At 34.9% G+C, this 9,052-nt stretch overlaps 1 protein-coding gene across 1 annotated transcript in view; it reads right to left on the bottom strand.

Moving 5' to 3' along the window:
- LOC122792320 (serine/threonine-protein kinase Sgk1-like) overlaps positions 1–9,052 on the bottom strand; it is a 111,076-nt gene that overhangs the window by 47,936 nt on the left and 54,088 nt on the right. The window lies entirely within an intron of this gene.

Genomic DNA, 9,052 nt, shown 5'->3' on the forward strand with positions numbered 1-9,052 from the left:
AGCTGTCTATTCCTCAGACCTCTGCTTCCTCCTAAATAGTTGCATTGATAAGGCAGTCCATATCTGCATCGAGTATAATGAACATTTTAAAAACAAGACCCAATGGTGACATGCCCATATAAATAAATTATACAGCAAGAGAAAGAATTTACTTAATGATTTTAAGAAATCTCATTCTATCCACCTTAACACAAACTAATAAAGAGCACATGGCCATCATTAGGAAACTCAAAAACTGAACATGAACTTAAAATAGTCATTGAAATAAAAAAAAAATAATTCTTTAACTATATCAGGAAATTAAGAACTAACACCCAGCTAGTCCACAATATCACTGTCCAATCTGACAAATTTAGTACAATTTTTACTCCACCCACCACAATTGTAGCTGCTTCACCAATTCCACAGTCCCAGTCAAACCATAAAATTACTATAGAACAAGTCCTCTCAGCCCCCACAAAAGGCAAGAACACCTAATCTATTGTCCCTGATACCATTCCTAGTTGTCTGATTATCAGTACTAAATGTGGCCTGTTTGAAGCCATATATAACTTCTTTAATCTAAGCATCTCCAATGGTTGCATTTCTGAAGCTTACAAAACAGCCACTATAATGCCATTACACATGGGTACCCCAACTACAGACCTGGTAATTATAGACTTATTTCTTGATATTGAAAATCTCAGACCTAGACCATCATCAATCTGGCTTTGTCAAAGGCAGGTCCTGCCTTTTTTACTTTGACAATTTATTTTAAAAAGCCACTCAGTAGCATAGCTAGGGCAGAGAGAAGGGAGGCAACTGTCCATGGTGTGATCAGCCATTTCCAATTGCTCTTTAATGCAGACTGGCTTTTAAAAGCAGGTTCTATATTTGTATTTAAACCTGAGCACTGTAGTGCTCTGTGTGCAGATAAACTGTAGCAACTGCTTGGTACAGTGTAGTAAGTAGTTTACTACAGCTTAAGTAAAAAATAAATCTTTTTTAGATGAACTGAGCACTGTAGCCCTCCATTTGGGGTATAAACTGTAGCAACTGCTTGCTACATTTGTAGCAGTCAGTTTGCTACACTTTAAAAGAGAAAAAAAAATTTTTATAAATAAAACCTGAATGCCATAGTGCCCAGTGCAGGATATAAACTGTAGCAATTGATTGCTACCATCTGTACCAAACAGTCTGCTACAGTTTAAAGGCAAAGTTTTTTTTTTTTTTTTTTTTTACTAAAATGAGGAGGGTCCGGGCCAGGGCAGAGAGATGGGACCTGATTGGCTGGGGATGGATGGAGGAAGGGTGTGTTGTGTAGCTGGCTACCTGTTGCTGTGCCAGGAGGAGGGGATTTGTTTTTTTGTGATCTTCATTTGAAGAGCTGGGGGAAGGGGGTTCAGATTGGGTACTGTACTGTTTTGCAGTTTATTACTCTTCATGTGAAATTCTGAGGGGGTGTGATGTTTGTCCCTGATTAAGGCACAGGGCACTGGTTGAGCTAACTATGTTTGTGAAATCCCTAGGCAACAGTTATGTAGTACTTACTGCATATCTGGACCTGGCCAATGCCTTTTTTTCTAGGTCCTTTTCTAGTCTGCTCTTCCAGTTATAGAGCTGCCCGCAATGGACTTGAGATTATTCATTACCTAGGAGTGGGTTATCTTCCCTCAGATTCCCTTGGGTAACAGCCATCTGGAGAGGTTGCATCTCTCTTGCATTCTGGCAATGAAAACAAAGTTTTATGAATACCTCTGACACCACTCCTTGGGTGGTGATGTAGGCAGTGGTGTAGAAGCATTAACAACTGTTTACTCTTGGTCAATGTTTGTGGGCTAAAAGGAGCATTACAATACTGACATGACAATTTGAAATTCTGTCTGGAGGAAGACTAAGTGCAGAGCTCCTCATGTCTAGGTGGCATGTAATAACATGTCTGTGCTTGTGGAAGCTTTAACTGGGAATTTACATTTTTTATTGAAATCCCATAAGACCTGAATGACTGCTCATGTCACGTACCCTGTAAATGACTGTCAAGGGATACCATCACCAGCTTGGATGGCTATGACCATGTCATGCCTGTACTGCCCCACACTTGTCAATGCCATTCCTCCCCTTCAGCAGAAAACATAGTAGGAAGTAGGACTCACACCTATCCTCCCAGCCTGCTCTGTCAAGCGCCTGAAACACTAATTGAGCTTGGGTCACTTGAGTTATAGTCAGGGTTTTATCCTGCTACACCACTGGCCAAGGCCTTAACACTATTCCCGTTGCAGATATTATTGACAGACTTGTAAATGTGAATAAAACTCCATACATTGTGTGGTGGTTAGCTATCTGTCTGACAGAACTCATGTGGTTAGAGATGCAGGTGTCTCTCCTAAAACAAAAAAAATAAAATAAAATGAAATACCAGTGTTGTACAACAGGGCTTGTTGATACCACTCCTATTTGGCATCTGTTTCTCAGACATTCAGACCAACATGCTTGGCTTGTGGTTGTCTAAGTTTGCAGATGTCTATAACTTGGGTATTATTATTCGATCTTCTACTGACTATGTTAACAACTTGCAAGGTCAACAGTCTCAAAATAAACATAAAAAAATATAATATAGTTTACAGTAGTAAACAAATAAATTGCACATCATACCATATAGCTGATATATGCCATCAATCCAACACTGTCATAAGAGGTCTAGGGACTCCTATTGATGATTACTTATCTTTGGACCATCGCGTCTCAGTAGTAATTTTGAAAGCCTTCTACTTGGCTCATGTAATTTCCAAAAGCATCTCTTTTAGATCCAAAGAAGTTTTAATTCCTCTTTACTCATCTCACATCAGACCCACTACAGAATGTAGTATTTCTGGAATGAATTTTCTAAACATATCATTCAACTTGAGAGACCTATGAGATTTCTAATTAAAAATATTGAGTTATTTGGTCAGACTGCACCCTTCCCTCTGTACTCAGTCTCTAATAGACTCCTCCATGGTAATCTGTGTCTTGCCTTTTAACCATGAAAGATCCAATCCCATGGCGCCTAATGAATAGAGTTGCGGGACTTTATTAACTTGTTGCTTCCTACAAGAGTATAGTCATCAGGAAAGCAGAGCTCCCGTGTATCCTGTAAGAATACACTCATCTTTACAGAAGACTTCCCTGTACTCCTGAAATGAGTATACTCATCACTGTTTTCAAAGTCTAATTTCTAAAGTCCTGGTATAGGACAATAATTTAGTAATTTAAAAATTAAGGCAACAAAATGGCATTTGGAAGTTGACATGACTTGCTAAGAACACCAGTGAAATGGTTAGCATGGGATGAGCAATGCAAAAGTTATTAAAGGAGTATTTGCAAATATATATGAAAATATGACATATTTTCAAGTTTACATTAATCATGCAAAAACAGTATGTAAAACTGTCATATTTTGGTAGTGTATTCAAGCAGTGGGAACTAGTTAAAATGACATTAAAACATGGTGGGCAATGAGAAGACATTATGAGATTTAAATGCTCTTTTGGTAAACTAGTTATAACTATTACCTATATTTTCATAACCACGTTCATTTTATAAAAGCCTACAGGTTAACAAATGGTGCCATCTTATACAAAACATTAAGGCACACAATGTTGCCATTGATACTTGCCATGTAACACAAATGGGTTTTCAAATTGATACTGTTTTGAAATATTGTGAAAATATATGCATAATTTAAACAGATTTTGCTTTATCACAAAACAGCAGCATGCTACACTGTCTTGTCATAATTTTTAAACAGTTAAACAATGTTCTTACTGATATCTTGAATTTATCTTGCACACACACACACAGATACAGCCCTTTGTTTGGCTATAACACTAGTATTTTTGGCAAACAAAAATATAGTTTTCCTTTCATAAATTTGCAATGTAAAATCAGCATCACAACAGACCTTTGATTCAAACACCAGTGTATAGCCTATTGACTACCAAATGCTATCAATTTTACACTTTTTGTAACTCATATCATTTCCATCCATCTATCCATCCATCCAAACTTCATAACTTCCATAGAAGACACGTATGAATTAAATAAACTTTTTTCCTTACAAGATAAATCAGCGCTTCTCCACCTACTCATAATAACGCTTATTTCATTTAAAATCTCAATCCACGTTGCTTTACATTTCTTCCCTACCAAATGTTAAACGTACAAATGTAAGCTTTGAATAAGAAAAATAAATACCTGCATTCCTGAAAATATCACCAAAACCTCTATATTTTATTTATTTATATTCAATCCTACTTTTTAATACTTAACATTATGCTCCATATTGCTTCTCTAATCCAACTGTTATCTTTTGCAATTATCACTCCATCGTCTACAAATATCAAATATGTTAAAATTTTTATATTTTGTCTTAAATATATATAACCTTCATTAATGGATCTTTTTCCTGTTAATTTCTATTGCATTTTTGTTAATGAAAATGAAATACTGCAAAAATTAAATGCTTTCAGCAAAATTCTCTTATTTTCCTCACTTTTTTTTAATAAAAGTATGTTATCTTATCTCGTCCAGGCATAGTATTGTTTTTAATCCCCCTTCAAACATTATCCAGTTCTTTTATTTCTATTTTTTCTTGTTTTATCATTCTCCTCTTTTTAACCTGTGTTATATACCAAAAATCTCTGTTCCGCATTTACATAACTATATACCACAGACATTCTTCTAAAATATTCCTTAATTTCCCACACAATTTCTTTCATATGTACTTTTTATTTCCATCTTCTCCAATCAATTTTCATATTTTCTCCTTTAACTTTTTTATAAGAAAGGCAAAAACTCTTCAATCTACAGCATAGTTTTGATTTATTATTAACTTCTGTATTTTTAACAAATTCACTTCACACATCTCTTTTATCTTGGTTTTCTTAAATCATCTTCTTCTTTCAATTTTCTCTCATAATCTTTAACAATGTTTTATAGTTCTTTTTTTTCTTCCCAAGACTCATTTTTAATTTTAATGAATATTCTTATATTTAATTTTACATTGCACCCAAAATGTTTCTATAATCTCATAAAATTAATCATGGTAGAATGATCCTCCCATAGCTTTACCATATTATTTTTATATAATTCTGTATCTTGAACCTTCTTCACTGAAACTTTAAACCATTTCCCTTCTTCTAAATATCCTGTTTTATTATTTCTATTATACACAAATGATCCAAAAATACACTTCTTTTATCTTAACATTTCTTTCTTTTAAACCATCAGAATAAATCCCCTTTTTATATTTATAATTGCTTTTTGTCCCAAACGAATTGTTCACATGTTATCAACTGTTTTCATGCTGAAGAAGTCCGCTGTATTAAGGAACAACGTGCTATAAATTATTATTATGGTTTGTAGGTGCTTTTTTTGTATTTTATTTTATTTTTAGGCATTGCTTTAACATCTCTCTTAATCTTCCAGTTTTCTTCTTTAGATTACAGTTTACGTCTCCTACAATACTAATATTTAACTTAAACAGCACAAACTTTTTAAGGTCCTGAAACAATTCATCCCTTTTATTTCCTTGCGTATAAACATATATATTAATTATATAAATTAATCTAACTATTATTCTCAATATTTTATCCCTTTCCTTGATATTGTATATCATTCATTTTTCTGGATACACTATTACCACATCTAACATTTTAATTGTTCTCTTTTTAAATCATATAGCCAATCCAGGACAAACATCCTCCCAAAAACTCCATCTTATTTTACCCCCTATAACTTCAAACTGTTTTCTTGTTCCTGCATCAAAAATATAATATCCTGCAAGCATACATCACATTTTTGCTTTTGACACCATTCTAAAATTAATAGTCTTTTTCATTTATCAAAGTGTTAACATTCAGTGATAGAATCTTCACACTATCCTTTTTTTGCAAGTTTAGTTAGTAATTTCTTCTTTTCTTAACTCTGCTACCTACCGAACCCTTATTCTCCTTCTTTTCACTCTTGTCTACTTCACCATCTTCTTGACACTGAAAATCATATTAATTTTGTACTTTAACCATATAACTTCTTCACAGATTCTTTCACCATTATCTTTATCATTTTGTACCACCTTCTCTATTAAATTCATATTTCTTCTATTAGTTCACATTCAAACCAACAATGTTCATTACTTCCATATTTAGTTTACATATTTTCTTACAATTATTTGCAATATGACTCACCTCCTCACATGTTCTTTTATTACATTCCCTTATTAAATGATCCTTTGTACCACACTGAAAACACATCTTTGGTTGTCACCAAAATTTTAGCATCCTTTTTTCTCATTTACATTAATAACACATGGTAAATGCACAATTACACCACTTTTTGTAATTAAACAGGCAATTCCCAGTCCCTATTCCAAAGTTTTTCTATCATCAAGTCTTTATCACCTCAGATATATTTTTACATTTATCCATGACATTTTTTTTTCAGTTCATCATCAGTCACATCTGATGCTTTACATTGAATCTTAACTTTGTGTATTAATAAATTATTTGCTCTTTTAACAACAAATTTATTCCATGTTTCACAGTCCTTTTTTTTTCCATCAACAGCAGCAATGAACTTTTCAGATTTTTCATATTCCTATAAAATAACTCTACATATGTATAAAAGCCCTTGTATCTTCTGGCTTTTCCCCAAAGGTAGAACAATATTGTCCCAAACATAATATATATCTAGAGGCATCTATTTTACCTTCAGTACAAACAATTAAATGTTTATTATTCAAAGTCATACCTTTATTGATGTTTCTTTTCTCTTTCTGCTCAGCGACTACTGCAGCATATGATTTAATTATGTGACTGCTCTTTTCTTCAATATTCACTCTTAACTCTTCCATTGCCATTTCTCCTCCTTTTCCACTATCTAGTTCTTCAGAAAAAAATATCTTTCAACAATGTCAGCCCACAAATGGGATTTTCATCTTCAGACTCTTCCCCAGCCATTATTTTATTAATGTTTGTATTTCCAGACCTCTTTCATTAAACTCCACAGTTTTAAAGTATGGTATCTCCCTGTCTACACTATTTGTACAATCCACATTTACTTGAGACAACACTAGAGCAGCATGCATCTTCATTTTCCATAATCTCTTCTACCTTCTTATGCTCCACATCACATTCACCTTCTGTTGTCCATCTCTCAAAATCCTCCTTCATCTCCATCCTCCTTTGCCAATCTCTACAGCTATCCTATGGCTTGCCTCAAAGGCGAAAGATTGGAGGAAGTTCCCTGATGCCCTCGTCAAATGTCTCCTAGTAGTATAAATACCACGTCGAGTCTCCCCTGAAAAAAAGTCCACTACCCTAGTGGGACAAACCCAATCAATAAAGAATAAATAAAAATAAATTGCTCAATGGGTTACTTACCTATTGTAAGGTACAAATAGATTGGACCTTTGACAAAATTCTTACTCTAAATACTGCATTAAAAGAGACTAATTACACTGCAGAAGATTTGGACTTTTTTCTCTTTCTAAGATTATTCCATTGTCTCTACGGAGTAGTTTTCAGAACCAGTATTTTCAAGACTATTATTCCTGGAGTTGGCTACCACAATCTGGTGAAAATGTCTATTGGTAGTTACAAATGAACTCAAACAAAAAAAACATAGGAAAAGAAAACCTCTGGAAATGGCAACCCAAGAATTTTCACAGCCATTTTAAGTATAAAATCAGAATTCCATATTTTTTCCATAGGCATTTTACACTAATGCGATAAACAAAATGAGCTAAAGACACTTTCTATGAAAATGAAATATTATAACCCCACTATATGAACCTGATATTGCCATCAGCATGGGTTCATAGGTTCATAGGTTGGTACTAGGCCATCAGCCCTAGGGCCTATACAAGCCTAGCCATAACAATTCCCTGGCTATTTCTTCCCACACTATTTACTTCCCTGGACCCCTGTCTAGCAGGGCAACTGACGTGATCCCCGGGGTGAATTTCCTTTCTCCCATCCAATCGTCAAGGTTCCTTTTGAAGAGGACCAAAGAGGCACTCTGCTTGACATGTATGGGCAATCTATTCCAGAGTCTGGGGAGTCTCTGGGTCAGGAACCTATCCCTCCAGCATGTTTTGTTTATTGTGATGACAAGGTTTAGATCCCTGGAGCGTGTGGCTCTGAGGGACTGGGATTTCTTTAAGTGTAGCATGTCCAACAGCTCTGGGTTTGACATGGCCTTGTATGGTTAGGGTACGGAAATTAGGGTTATATAGAAACATCCTATTTATCCTTTCCAGGGTGAAGAAGAGGAAGCAGTGGAGCATCATCCAAACAAATAGTTATAAGGAGATCTGCATTAAACAAACTCAACTCCTCCCCACCTAGCATGGTAATATGTCTTCAAAAGGAGACTGGGAAGTCATGCAAGCCCTTATAAGTAAACAATGAGTGCTGTTCTCTCTTATCATTTTAACCCACTACTACTCCTATATAACAGTTGAATTGTATGTTCCCTCATCCACAGTAATGCCATGCTTCTTTAACATACATGTTTGGAAAGCAGTGGTAGTCTGGAATAGAAGCTTGTTAGGCAGGGGTAGAACACAGTCTCAAACTGCTTTGAGAAATAAAAAAATAAATGTCTATTTCAGTCTTCTTATTCTAGCTATGGAGTCTTTGCTTTTCTCAAAGCTAAACTGTGAATTCCATTGTGCTATTTCAAACACCACTAGCAACATCTGTTCCCTTTTATTGAAGTGCATACTTTATGTGACCAGTAATAATTTATCTGTTACCAACTGATCCTGTGAGATACTCTTAACAACTTCCATCTGTGTAACCTGCAGCTAGTCAAACATCCTGGTGGCAAGATCCCTCTCCTAATATAGTAGATTCCTTCTGTTCCAGCTTGGCACATCCAGCTTCCATATATTCCCATTAGAATTATGCTTGGAATGGAGTAATATTGAAGACACTAAAGCAAGCTGCTAACATGTAATGAAATATGTCAAAATGACTAAATCTTGCCTACCCATTTACTTAAGGTACTGACTTTTAATTTAACCCTCAGTCTT

This window comes from Protopterus annectens, chromosome 1.part2 (genome assembly GCF_019279795.1).
Source record: "Protopterus annectens isolate FY-2018-M chromosome 1.part2, PAN1.0, whole genome shotgun sequence".
Lineage (NCBI taxonomy): Eukaryota > Metazoa > Chordata > Ceratodontiformes > Protopteridae > Protopterus > Protopterus annectens.